This window comes from Bombyx mori, chromosome 1, assembly GCF_030269925.1.
Source record: "Bombyx mori chromosome 1, ASM3026992v2".
Taxonomy (NCBI): domain Eukaryota; kingdom Metazoa; phylum Arthropoda; class Insecta; order Lepidoptera; family Bombycidae; genus Bombyx; species Bombyx mori.
This window is the reverse complement of record NC_085107.1, coordinates 15,525,063-15,540,050: the sequence shown is the minus strand read 5'-3', so window position 1 is coordinate 15,540,050 and position 14,988 is coordinate 15,525,063. Positions and strand designations below refer to the sequence as shown.

General features: G+C 37.8%; 1 protein-coding gene across 1 annotated transcript in view; it reads left to right on the top strand.

The window, feature by feature from the left end:
• Positions 1-14,988, top strand: part of LOC101746737 (alpha-mannosidase 2) — a 119,443-nt gene that overhangs the window by 93,278 nt on the left and 11,177 nt on the right. The gene's annotated exons all lie outside the window — the stretch shown is intronic.

Sequence of the window (14,988 nt, the reverse complement as noted above, 5' to 3'; positions counted from 1 at the left end):
TTTTTGTGTTAACGAGTCAGGCGTTTTGGTGCAAACTGTAAGCCTGACTTTGTATTGAATGGAATAAATAAATAAATAAACGTAAATGCCGTCACGCAGCTTGAAATAGGAGCTCTAAGTCGCGGTTTTTACAGTACAACGCCTGCCCCACCCTTCAAACCGAAACGCATTACTGCTTCACGGCAGAAATAGGCATGTTGGTGGTACGGGTAACTAACTACTCATGCGGACTCGCAAGACGCTTTGCCACTAGTAAAATAACGGAATTTTAAACATAAAACAATGTTCATCTATCAAACGAAGCAAAAATACTTGTCCTAAAATTCATATCTCTTGAACCCGTCTCATTCTGGAAGACTAACCCCACGTTTCCGTTAATGCTTCGATCCCTCGCGTCAGCTAATTCTTAATTACGATACATTACGTGCAATGGAAATAATGCATTTTTTTATCTTTGTTTCTTTTTGTGGTTTACCTTAATAAGCATTTATTAACTATCTTCATTATTGAGGACCGTTTCAAAACACTTCTTGATCTTATTCATAATTTGTCACCGGAGTTCTGTAAGCCCGGTACTGCTTCACGGCAGAAATAGGCAGAGTGGTGGTATCTACCCGCGCGGACTCTCAGATCCTACCACCAGTAATTACGCAAATTTTGATTTTGCGGTTTGATTTTTATTACACGATGCTATTCCTTCACAGTATAAGTCAATCACGAACACTCGTTGAGTACGTATTTCATTAGAAAAATTGGTGCCCGCCTGGGATTCGAAAACCGGTGCATCTCTCAACACGAATGCACCGGACGACTTCGAAATTATTTATTCGTTCGTTCGTGTTATTATTTTCATTTTGAACCAGCAAACGCACCGTTATAGCAGCTATTTTAGGCGATACCCAGGTCATATGCCATATACCAAAATAAAAAGTATCTCATATATTAATCTAGGTTATAAACTTTTATGTGCGAAATTGCACCCAAATCCATTTTAATACTAACTAATATTTTGTTAATAGTACTATTATTTATACTAGTAGAGACAGAACTTTTGGACAGCCTTCTTATAACGGCTTATCAAACAGTCACAATGAATAAGGCCGCCTGTAAATAATTGATTGATACTTACAATAACATTGTAAATGTTTGCTTACTTAAAATATTTTTTGCTGTAAACAGGCGGATAATCTATCCACCTTGAGTCATGTGGTCGGTTTCGCAATTGTATTGTTTGACGAGAAATAGGCAACACGGTGAACCAGCAAAACCAGTATAACATCTTAACTAATTAATATTTAATTTGAATGATACGCATCTCTTAGGGATTAATTGGCTTTGAGATGGGACGTGTTCGCAAGGGTTTACGACTGTGTGAGATTATTAGCAATATATTAATACCGGGGACGGAACAGACGGCGCCTGCTTCTAAGCCGCTATATCAAGTAATTCCTATTAGACATACGTAAATCCGATCCTTTTTTTCCTATCTAATTGTTGGTAGTCTAATGGGTTATTCCGACTTCGCGCGGAAAGACTACTGAGAGAATTGCTAACACTGTTCCTAGCAAGAGCAGTGCTTCGTTAAACTACCGGATCGGAATTGTGACCCACTGAGAAGATTAGACGAGAAGTGGGAATCCAAATTTTTCTATCCGTACTCTTAGTTCTGTTTCTACGCACAGGTTTGAAGAGAAGGATAGCTATGACCATACACTTGAGATTTCGACGTTATATTACAAAGTTTGCGGCAACATCACGTTCTTATCCCGAGTAATCGCCTTTTAGGTCAGAAGATCCTCCTACCTGTCTGACTATTTATAATGAATACCACAACCCACCTTAAGACATGAGGTCTCATTCTCAGTTGTTTTTTGAAGCAGCTGTCCCACCATTCAAAATAAAACCCCTGGCCCTTTTGTGGCACAAATAAGAAGGATGGTGGTACCTACCGATGCTGTCTTATAGGTTCTACCACCGAAAATAACTAAAAAAATCTTAGAACAACTTGTTTCCGTTGGGTTTTACCAATTATAGGTATGATAATTTCGCGCGTATATAGATAATAAAAATCGGAAAAACACAAAGCGTTCAGATTACTAATACTATTCGATGGGCGGTATTCAGTTTGTATTGTTTATGGTCTACGGAAACCGTTTAAGGGAAAGTGCTACGCCTATTCATATATATCCACCTTAAAAAATGTTGCAGTAAAAAGAAAAGTGAATTGCAAACAAATCATCTGACTTTTCGTAAACACATAAGTGAATTTAGAAACAGTACGGTAAAATGAAGAAAGGAAAGACGTATTGCAAACTAAATAAAGTAAAAGCAGTCAGAACGAAAAACAAAAGAATAGTACCTACAACATTTGTCGACGCGAATAAAACGAATCAAGACACCTGTAAAACAAAAGACAAACTGAGAAAATGTACAAATCTAAATGAAACATGCGTAATGGATTTACGTGTTACTCTTACAAAGTCATTTTATGAAAACGCTCAGCGGCTTTGTTGATTACCGTATTTATTTACGCTGTACGTTTTTGAACATTTCGCGAAAAGAGCTTCGAACTCGATTTCGGGATGTTATTGCTGACAAACAGGGTTATCCGTGCAATTATTTGCACTCTAGCCTCTAGGAATAACGCGATGGCAGATATAAAATAATAATGATAAAAAATAACGTATTTCATACTTAAGTTAAGTTTTGAACTGAATTAACCCATTCTTTAAATAATTTGTCATTCATTTTTAAGCTATTGCATAGCTTTTATGGCGGGCTTTGAATGCGGCGACCGAATCGAGAAATTCCGTAACGACCATAAAACCTAACACCCCCACTCCACCTACCATGTAGCTCGCGTTCAACACATGCACACGTTGCGCTTGTGTTGTCTGTGAATAAGCGCGCGGCTTGTTGACGTCGCACTGCATGCGCATCATGAAAAGTCTGTCCATCTCTCTCTCTCGCGGGGTCTAGCTTATGAGTGTGAAGGGGACAGTTAATGTTTATAAATATAGCGTGGTCTTATTTTATTATTGTTTTAATATTAAATTATTATTGTCTAATTATAACTGCATAAGTTGATAAAAAATGCTATGCTTTACCGCGGCGAGCGCCACACGTGTTTTTTTATTTTATTTTTGAGGTGCCCGGTTTCGTCTGCTTTAAGTTTGTAATTCAGAATGAAGAAATGTTGCATTTTCCCGGGATAAATAATTACCCGTGTCACTTCCGTGCTCATAAATTACCAGTATACATGTATTTGTAGAAAGGCGCGTTAAATCACGGACCAGCGAACGTAGTGTCGTATTTATTACAGTAGATTACGGGGGTCATTCCATTTAGCATGATAAAAAGTATCTTATTTTGTTAATCCATGCTATAAAACTATCTTTATGCAAATTCATTCATCCATATACGTTCAGTCATTGGCGGTTTTGCGTTATTCAGTCACGAACATGTAAAATAAAATTTACATTAGTATAGATAGTATAAAGTAGTATAGAGATTTTCCTGACATGACATCGGTGTTATATTAAGAACCGTTCTGTCTAGGTTATTGAACACCTTTTAGTATATTAGTTGTCGATGGCAAATGAATTATGTTGCCCCACCTATGATTGCATCAACTGTCACCCACCTCCATTAATAAGTACGTTTTCCTAATGAACTAATGCGTTGACTTTGCAATTACTCCATTAGTCTGCAGCTTAATCGAAAAACATATTGAGTCTTGCGTGGTCCACTTGGGTTTAAAAATAAAATGCACCTAATTTGTTGTTTTTTTGTATTTCATGTAAAACTTGTTTTGCGCTTAATTTCTACAAAGATTATTGTGTTAATATTTTAACTTTCGTACTATAATGCTTTTAAACATAGAACAGTCTTTCCCAAAGTGGGCGATAATCACCCCCGATTACTCTCTTTAGACAACCCATACCTTGGGCCAGGAAGGTCAAGTACCTGGGCGTTACCCTGGATGCATCGATGACATTCCGCCCGCATATAAAATCAGTCCGTGACCGTGCCGCGTTTATTCTCGGTAGACTCTACCCCATGATCTGTAAGCGGAGTAAAATGTCCCTTCGGAACAAGGTGTCACTTTACAAAACTTACATAAGGCCCGTCATGACTTACGCGAGTGTGGTGTTCGCTCACGCGGCCCGCACACACATAGACACCCTCCAATCTCTACAATCCCGTTTTTGCAGGTTAGCCGTCGGAGCTCCGTGGTTCGTGAGGAACGTTGACCTACACGACGACCTGGGCCTCGAATCTATCCAGAAATACATGAAGTCAGCGTCGGAACGGTACTTCGATAAGGCTATGCGCCATGATAATCGCCTTATCGTTGCCGCCGCTGACTACTCCCCGAATCCTAATCACGCAGGAGCTAGTCACCGTCGACGCCCTAGACACGTCCTTACGGATCCATCAGATCCAATAACCTTTGCATTAGACGCCTTCAGCTCTAACACTAGGAGCAGGCTTAGGGACCCCGGTAACCGTACTCGTCGAACTCGACAAAGAGTTCGCCGTGCAATCTAACCCATGAATCAGCTCGCTGAGTTTCTCGCCCTATCTTCTCAGCGGGTCGCGATTCCGATCCGGTAGTAGATTCATTCGCGAAGCAGCTGCTCTTGAGCTGTTAGGTCTCCTTCGGAGGCGCTCGGGTAGCTGTTAGCAAATCCCACCCCTCCTGGCTGAGCCTTTGCTCGCCCACCTGTCCTGGTGAAACTGGAAAGGCCTCCGGGACACCAGTAATCCTTCAATCATAAAAAATAAATAAAAAAAGTGGGCGATAACGCCCTCTTGTGGGCGCTGCAAGCCTAAAGGGGGGCAGTAAGACACCCAAAAAAAAATAGGGGCGTTCTGTGTAGAGGCTTGGGAGGCGATTTGTGATTTCATCTAGGAGGACTCTTAGACACCTAATGAGCTATAGTGGTTTTTAAGTAGATTAAAAAAAGGGGGCGCTAAAAACTAATTTATTCTCAAAGTAGGCAGTAGACAAACTAAGTTTGGGAACCCCTGACGTAGAACAATAGAGGACGAATTCACAAAATCAACCGTGTCATGTCGGAATACGTTAATTAAATGCCCAACGCAAAATTGCATTGATCTGAATTTCTTGTTCGTAGTTCCTAATATAGTAGTAGCGTACGTAAATTTTGGTTTATTCACGTCATAGTCAGCGAGGTGAAAATTCGATTAACTTCGATTCGGTTTTATATTAACACGATACACAAAGGGCGCACACCGTAGGCTACGTAGGTAAGCATTCTGTTATGTATTTGAATACCTTTGACGCTTTTGATGGCGCATCACAATGAAAATTATTTTGCATTTTTAAAAGCTTATCCCGTTACGTTTTAATTGATATGATTGGAATGAAATGTTTTCATTTTAATTCTTTTGATCCTTTCAAAGGGTATTATGAAGAAAATTAAAATTAAAACAAAATAATACAAACGCTAAAGAATTATATTAATAATTAATATTCATTATAATAGACAGGTTAACGTTTTGAATTTAATTCCTGTTTGCGTCGTCTCACTTCAAGTATTTATATGTATTTATTTAACTTCCACTAGCCTTCTCTCATCTAACGTATCGACAAACGATTCCCACGGTAAATAAATAATATCGCGTACTCGTAATAAATGTCTAGAACGAGATAACTGTGAAGTCAGAGAACCTAATACTTTACTAATTCCGTGAAAGTTGCAATGATGAGAACGAATATGTGGTGCCGGAGACGCCTTATAATCCCGTGGACTGTATCACACCACAATCCACCTTTCCCCAAAGAACTCGGTATCAAGACCGACTTCCGTTAACTGCACAGTTACGAATTTTAAAAGTCTTTGGTCAAGTCTCCAGAATAGAGGACTTGATGGAGAGATTAATGGTTCCAGGCCAGGTGAAAGGCAAGAGGTCATGCAGTCGATCACCGACCCGCCACTTAATCAGCCCCTGTCCAAACTGTGTACTCAAAACACTTCGAACCGCTAGATTTGTAAACGTATCGCCAGGAGGCCAATCCTCCAAAGCATCCTTTAAAACATCTTAATGAATGCTTCTGCTTGAACAACATCAAAGCGAACACGATCACTCTGACAAGACTCCCCGACTAAAAAGAAGAACCCGTAATATTAATCACACAAATATGATTTATAAATTCAAAACAATGAAATAAGTGTTAATAACCACGTAATCTGATATATACAATATCTCTATATCGAAAATATAATGGTATTAAAAAAATACATTAGTAAATATACATATTCCATTGAATTTTCTTGAAATTCTAAATTGACTCTCACTCCAGGCAGCAGATCTGACGTCTTGTTTCATTTCATTTACTTCGAAGTAAGAATTGACAAAAATTTGGTATTCAATATTATTGCTTCATAGAATTTTGAGAACGTAGAAATGAAACTAAATTCAATTCTCGAGTTGTGTTCGTATAAAAGCTAAAGAATAGTAACATGCTTTTGACGAACAAGCCAAGAGCGATATTTTGGTTATATAACGTATATTTTGGTTAAATTAAATGTGCAAAAACGTGGGAAATTAATAATTAATTTCCATTCTCTTTTTGTAAAGATAAAGAGAAAACATTTGTTTAATTCAACCACCTTTGTCATTGTTTTGTATAATTATCATGGAGGGTTTTAATTGTCTAAATAAATTTTCTATCAGCCACCAAAATAGGACCGCAAAGCTCGTGCTTAAACATGTTGAACGCTTTTCCTCTTAATATCTAAAGCTTATTCAATTTTAAGATAAAGTTGAATTCGAATTTTGAGAATTAAAAAAAACTTATTAAAGCGAAATGATTTACACAATCGGTCACAGCTGGCAGCCTGTTAGTATATTTACATTGTCAATGACGTGGTACTGCGATAAAAAAGCTATGATCACGCGGCTCAGGTGTTATCGGGGTTCTTCGAAGCCGTGGCTTACTGAATGGAACGACTTTCGCAATGAAGTAACAATATTGTGCAATAAAAATCAAACTGCAGAATGTATCGATTTGCGTTATTATCTCTACTGGTGGTCAGTATTGTGTGCCCGTACGGATGAGTTCCATTATCTTGCCTATTTCTGCTGTCTACACGTTTACCGGTTAGAAGAGCAGTGCAGATATTCAACTATTCAATTGAAACTTCGACACAATGTCTCTTGAAGGGTGGCTTCGTGCACGTTTTCGTGTGCCTACTCTAGATGATCCACATCTGTGTAGATAAATAAAAATTTACGGCTAAGGAGTTTTGTCGTGCAAATTTTGAAGTATATTTTGTGATGAAGATGTAAATTGGGGCTTATGATTTTGAAGGAAAAATTGTTGGGTGGTATAGAGATATAGAAGTAATACAGTTTTATATAAAGGAAACGTAAAATAAAAATTTTATATACAAAGAACTACAGAGTGTTTGATTGTCCTATCTAACAACAAATACAAGAGATTCTCTAAGTTATTAAAACATTATAATCATCATCATCATCATCAGCCTTTATCTGCCCACTGCTGGACATAGGCCTTCCCCAATGCCTTCCACATAATGCGGTCCTCCGCCTTCCGCATCCAACGACTTCCCGCCGTGCGCACTAAGTCGTCAGTCCACCTGGTTGGAGGACACCCCACGCTCCTTGTACCCATCCGTGGCCTCCATGCGAGGACTTTCCTCCCCCACCTGACGTCGCTGGCTAAAACACTATAATACCTTTCATCAATTTCTATTTCGATCGGTGTTGAATAAGTACATATCAATAAATTTACACAAATTTTGCTGAGCATAGCTGCAATACTAAAACGAACGTAACACAGCTCTCCACGTTGATCCCGCTAATAAGTTACCAATGCTGAAGCCCACAAGTTTTGCGATGCAACTAATTCACCTGAAATTGCATAACATTGAGTGGAGTTAATAAACATTCTATTGGCTTAGTCAGGGAGACGACCAATAACGTAAGTATCGGATCAAGACATTAGGTCGAAGTTTCGAGAACATTCGGTTAAGATTATTCTATGCTTATTATGATAGAAAGAGCAGGATAGTACCTTTCTATATCGGTTCGGCAAAGTTTTTAGAATAGCCTGATAATTACACAAAGGGGTGTGTAATCTATAAAAATACGCGCTCGAATGTGTGATAGCCATTACTGGATCTTCATCATCGTGTCTCAAGATCGACAGTGAAACTATGGGCTGTTTTTTAATATGACGTTAAAAAATACCCATAGACAGCATTGCGATATGTATATACCTTAAATTGAACGTAGAATAGTCGATTAGTACGGTGCCATCAGAACTCATTAACCTGAGTGTCAGTTTCACAACATCATCCAAGCTACGCAACTGATTACACTGAACATGCACTGGACTGAATTCAATCAGCGGGCTGAAAAGCACCTTTCATTTTGTCGGATACACTGTGTATTATCCAGCGTCACCTGTCAATTTCACTCTACCGTTTTTGTTTGACTGCATCCATTTTAATTGTGTACAATAATACATTAATTAAGATAGAACGTCCGTTGTCGCTTTATTTAGTGCATTTTTATAGAATTTCTTTTTTAAATTTGTAGTTCAGCGGTGTTTCATGTAGAGTTTTTTCGCTCGTCCATTGGAAGATCTTTACAGTTTTACTTAATGCTAATTAAAATTTTAGCAACATGCTAAATACACATTACCGAAATAAAAACTAACACAATGATTAAAATAACAGAATTTTTAAAAATTTAGAATAAAAATATAAATTAATGTTTATGGGATCTGTCTGTAGACTTGCGGTGTAATTTTTACATTACAATAAAGTATACCCACTTCTTGTATCTTATTTTCACTTGAGTGACTTCTACGTGGCGTGCATTAGGCATGTTCGAAAATTTTGTTGTTGAAAATTTACTTTTTATAAATTTCACATTTCTATATGAAATACGATCTATGCTTATAATTGGAAGATCCTTTTATGCGCAGCGTATCTGCACGTATGCCTCTTGTAAAAACGCCACTATTATAAACGCCAATCGCGTGGTTTCATTTAGAGAGTTTCAATCATCGGCGAAAATATCAAATTAACTGAACGTCATCAGTTGGATAAATTCAAATTGTTTCATTATTCAGATACGGGTTATGTCTACGCAGCAAGAACTGCAACTGACGAGTTAATTTAACTCTCTCTTCTGGCCTCCGTTCGATGTTTTTTTTGGAGTGAATATAATGTTGACGGTCTTTTTTATTTCAAATATGTACATACATATATTTATAGTGATTTTTTTGTATTCGTACTTCTGTTTTGTTGCAACATTTCTTATGCCACCTTCAAATCAACTACTTAAATCCCAACAAAAACGTAAGGGGTGTTAAAGGAAATCTGACTTTTATCATTAACTAGCTGACCCGGCAGACTTCGTAGTGCCTCAATAAATAAATAAAAGACCTAAACTTTTGTATAAAAAAAACTCAAACTTAAAACAAACAAAAGGAATCCGTCCGACGGGGGACACATCAAAGGAAAAACAAAATTGTTTTTTTTATTTTATTCTGAGCATTTTCATATTTATCTAACTTTTAAACCTTCTCTGGACTTCCACAAATAATTAAAGACCAAAATTAGCCAAATCGGTCCAGCTGTTCTCGAGTTTTAGCGAGACTAACGAACAGCAATTCATTTTTATATATAGATAGAAAACGAAAAATTCGCATCACTCGTAAAGAAATATAATAGAATTGTGAAAATTTATCTTATTTTGGTGTCAAATCAAGCTTTCATCTCAAATCTTCTAAATGACTGGGTATATCATTTGCACGAGGCTGATGAGAAGGTATTCATGAAAGATTCATAAAAAATCTGGCTGCTACGATTTCATTAAAAATGTAAAACCTTTGTAAAACCCGTAACTGTCTCGTATCTATTATTTGTCAAATGTTTATTGTTTACCTAAAGATTAAAATAAGCCTTGTTTATTCTACATCGTCTGGAAGCTTCGCGCTCCAGTTCGATGAGGCCTTGTTCAGCTGTAATTCAATAATATCTTACAAGTGCTAAAATTAGTCCTTTACAAATGGTAAATAGCGAGTCGCTTTAGAAACGTTAATTGCAGCAATATTTACAACAAGCAAGCGAATTTCTTCACTGCTTAAAATGAGTGAGGAACTGTGGACAAATTTTATTAAGGGCGCGAAATGAGTTTTTTTTTGAATCGCACCGTTATGTAGAGCTATCTTAAATAAAAGTTATATAATAGCTAAATTACATTAGGTATTTATTCTACAATAAAATAAATTGTTAAAACCGTGGGTGGGTCTTCGGAAATAAATAGATTAAAAACTTAAAAAAAAACATGCTTAAACAGCCGGTTAGCTATGAATTACTTGGATCTTTTTTTTACTGAGTGGTGAGACTCTGGTGAGACTGGTTGGAATATTTTGAATTTTTCAAGTTTAATCGGACGACTTGAAAATGACGTTCAAGATTCTGTCGCATACAAAGCAACGTATGTTCATACATACCAAGCTAATAGAAACGTGCTATGAATATAGCGATTTTTATGTAATCAGAACTATCGGCTATCATGTTTTTCTTCTTCTTAGTCGCATATTTCACTGCTGAAGGTCGTGTTCATTATTATTTTTTCTAAGCCGATGGTTTTGAGAGACCCTATGCGCGTCAGCGGGCGAATAGGTGCTCACCTATTCGCCCGGTGACGCGGTCACGGGGCTGAAACCTGGCGTTGTTGCTAAAACTGACCCTAGCAAGAGTCGTGCTTCGCAGAATCTGCCACCGGATCGGAAACGTTCACCCACAGAAGATCCGGCGAGAAACTCAGTGGGCTGTGTCTGTGGGTTTAATTTACTCGCCGAGTCCTTCGTTGCAAGCGACGGGCTCTACGAGAACGATAACCGGTTCTATCCCTGAAAGGCCTTCGTGGTTGTACCATCAGCTTCCATTTCGTTTGGTTTTCGGCTTCTCTCGGGTCGGTCGCAACAGAGTTCTGTGAGCGCGGTTACCTGATCTGACCAACGGTTTGGCGACCGGCTGGGGGATCTTTTCCGTTCTACCTTGCCCACCACAGCCAATTTTTCAGGGTTGTCTGTCTGGTGGCTGCCGAGCAATGTGACCAAAGTAACCAAGGACCTTTTGGTAGCAAATCGTAGACAGTCTTGTTTCTACAGGAAGCTGCTCGAGAACATATTCGTTTGTTCTCCTGGAGATCCACGGTATGCGGACCATTTCTTGCCAACACTCATCTCGATCGCTTCTATTTTATCATTTTACAGTAGGTAAATTAACCAAAGCGTTATCTGTTTTATTTCTATGTTTTTAAACTTCACATCTCATTGAAGACCAATGTTTCTCAAAGAAAACTAAAACATCATATATTGAATAGAACATTTTCACACGTTAGACAAAATAGTTTTTTTTTATAATGTCAGCGTATCACAATAATTCCATTAATGTAATAAACAGGAAATGTCATTCGGAAAATACGCCACATTTGTATGTTTGATTAATGTTAATTACTGGCTGCGGAATTTCTACATTACGGGTATTGGGTATTGAGTTTTAACGGCATCAGATATGATTTTGCGACACCATTACCCGGGCACACTATCCATCACGTATACACGAACTGTTCTGCTGGTTCCATATACGAATGAATGTGCACATAGATATGAATCGAACTATGCAAATGGGGGCTAAATTAAAACAACCACTGATGTAATTGGATTACCTTCGCCGTTGAAGAATCCAGCGCAGTAAGAAAACTTACGAAGTATTTACATTCAGTATGTGTCCCGGGCATTACTAATGGCATTGATTAAATAGCGTCTTCGTTTACCAGTGAAGAGAGTGTATTCGCGTCTTAATTATTCTGTTCGGTGCTTTTACCCGTCTGTCTAAGTCTAAAAAGCGAAAGAACTGAATTTCTAGGGATAATCTTCAACCTACCAGCGCTGTTTTATAGCGGTAACTAGATTTATTTACGTTAACTAGACTGCATTAAGGTAACATTCTTGTTTTATAAATTTTTTCCTTTCATTATTTTCTATTTGACATAAAAAAAAATATTGCTTAGATGGATGAACGAGCTCACAGCCCACCTGATATTAAGTGGTTACTGGAGCCCATAGACATCTACGGCGTAAATGCGCCACCCACCTTGAGACATAAGTTCTAAAATGTCTCAAGTATAGCTGCCCCACCCTTCAAACCGAAACGCATTACTGCTTCACGGCAGAAATAGGTAGGGTGGCAGTACCCACCCGCGCGGACTCACAAGATGTCCTACCACCAGTAAAAAACAACAACATATTTGCTTTTCTAATGCGTGCCTTTTATTGTCACGAAATACGATCGATTTTTTAAAAGGTAGCTCACGTTTAGTTACTTAATTGTACATAACGAACAGCTGATAGAGCCCTGTGGGCTATCGCGTGCCACGTTCTCGACCTTGATACAAATTTTATTACTCGTTAGTTATAATAACTCAATTTTCCTCACAAACTAGTTTCGATAATAAAAGAAACACAACACCGTTAATCTTAAAAGAACGTCCGATACATTGGAAAGTTTAAAAGGTTTTAAGAACAAAAATAATAACATATTTTGTTTTTTACTGTTTAGATGGGTGGACGAGCTCACAGCCCTCCTGTTGTTAAGTGGTTACTGGAGCCCATAGACATCTACAACGTAAATGCGCCACCCACATTGAGATATAAGTTCTAAGGTCTCAGTATAGTTAACGGCTGCCCCACCCTTCAAACCGAAACGCATTACTGCTTTACGGCAGAAATAGGCAGGGTGGTGGTACCTACCCGTGCGGACTCCCAAGAGGTCCTACCACCAGTAATTACGCAAATGATAATTTTGTGGGTTTGATTTATATTACACGATGTTATTCCTTCACCGTGGAAGTCAATCGTGAACAGCTGTTGAGTACGTATTTCATTAGAAAAATTGGTATCCGCCTGCGGCATTCGAACACCGGTGCATGGCTCAACACGAATGCACCGGACGTCTTATCCTTTAGGCCACGACGACTTCATAATCGTTAGTTCCTTCGGCAGTCTTGTAATTGTATACATATCTAAAAAAGGTAAACCGAATTATCTAAGTCAACGCTTTTAAATATGATACTTAATACAAGCCCGATTAAGGTGATATTAGATAACGAGTTCTGATCATTTTTGTTTCATGCACAAAGGGTTAGTGCAACATTCTTAGATTAAAGAAGTTCGGCCGTGTTCAAATATTTCTTGATTAGTTTTAATACGTCGGTCAAAGTAATTTGTTAACTAAAAGTTATAATGAGGCTAACTCATGTCTTTCTGATAGCAAGACCACTAAGCCTCGAATCCTTGACACGTTTAGTATCTCAACACAAAATGAATAATATAAAAAAAATTTATCTTAATTTAATATTGACATTGGGTTTTATATTTAAATCTCGAATCGTAATTTAACGCATCACACAAAAGTATCTTGTGTTTTCATGTTCAATAGTGTGCAATAATAGTAGTCACACAAAAAAACCATTAAATTGGTACTACATTTAAAAAACCGTAAAAGTATTTATTTAGATATTGTCTATAAAATAGTTTTGTATTTAGAGATTTTTCGAGAACGAATACCGGAATATTACAAATATTTGATATTTCTTTCTTTTCAACCAAACAAAAGGGAAATTGAAGACAAATTTTTAATGTTGGAAACTTTGCTTGTGTTATGGTAGATCGTGAGTTGGTACCGCCGGTCTCCTTGTCAGTGCCACAAAGCAATCAGGCATTGCGGTTTGCAGGATGGAGCACGACAATATTCTGTGCCTGTGTCCGTAATTGTGACAAATCCTCTGGAAATGTTACATACAATTAGTGATAGTCATTAGTGTCATACACGATCCTGTGGATCGAATGGTAAACAGTCGACGTCGCCCTCAACACGTCATTACGGATCCTCCCGATCGGTTAATGGCGCTTTTAAGTACGTCAAGCACCGGTCACCGTCCTCGCCGAACCCGTCTTGCGACGAAGGGCTAGGCGTGTAAATTAACCCATAGACACAGCCCACTGAGTTTCTCGTCGGATCTTCTCAGTAGGTCGCGTTTCCGATCGGATGGTAGATTCTGCGAAGCACTGCTCTTGCTAGAGCCAGTGTTAACAACACCTCCGGCTTAAGTCCAGAGAGCTCACCTACACGCTAGGGTAACGCTGATATAGACTTTGAAGGCTATCAGCAAAGATAAGAAAAAAAAGGTGACAAAGCTTATATGAAAATCCACTGGAAATGTTATATTTAATTAATGATAGTCAATTAGTGAAGAATGGCTGAGTTTCACTAGTGATGTATAAGAATAATTTATATTTCTAGTTATTTATGTTTCTTCTTAATATTTTAAATGTATAAACAAAATCTACTACTAGTTCTACTCAGTTGCGTAGAAATATAAACCGAGTTCTGCAATCGAAGCAAAAAAATCATGTACTATGGGAACGGGGAACAAAAATAAAAACAGGGTTGTTTTGGCACTGAAAGATTCACGAAAGACACACCAAGTTGGTTACACACCAGTTTGTGTGTCTCGTGAAAGTGAAGAATATCATTGGAAAGTAACCGAGTGTATGCTGGCTGGGCCACACTTATGGGCCGTCACAAAATCCAAATGTATCGCAGGACTGGTGGAATTTAATTTAGTATGCCATCACTAGCGGTCGATTTCTTCAAACTAAACATGCAAACATTTTGTACCCAAACTTAAATTCAAATCAGAAAACATTTATTTGTTACTAAAATGTCGTCAAAACATAAAGGTTCTAGAAAAAATACCGCAGTCCTGAGAAGAAATGGAGAAACAAACTTTGTTTTATTAATTACTATTTTTAACTACTAATGTTGTGTTATTTTTCCTTAAATATAATGTTTGTAATTTTATATGTATAAAATAAAAAAAATAGTCTCGAGTGAAAAACCTCGCTCC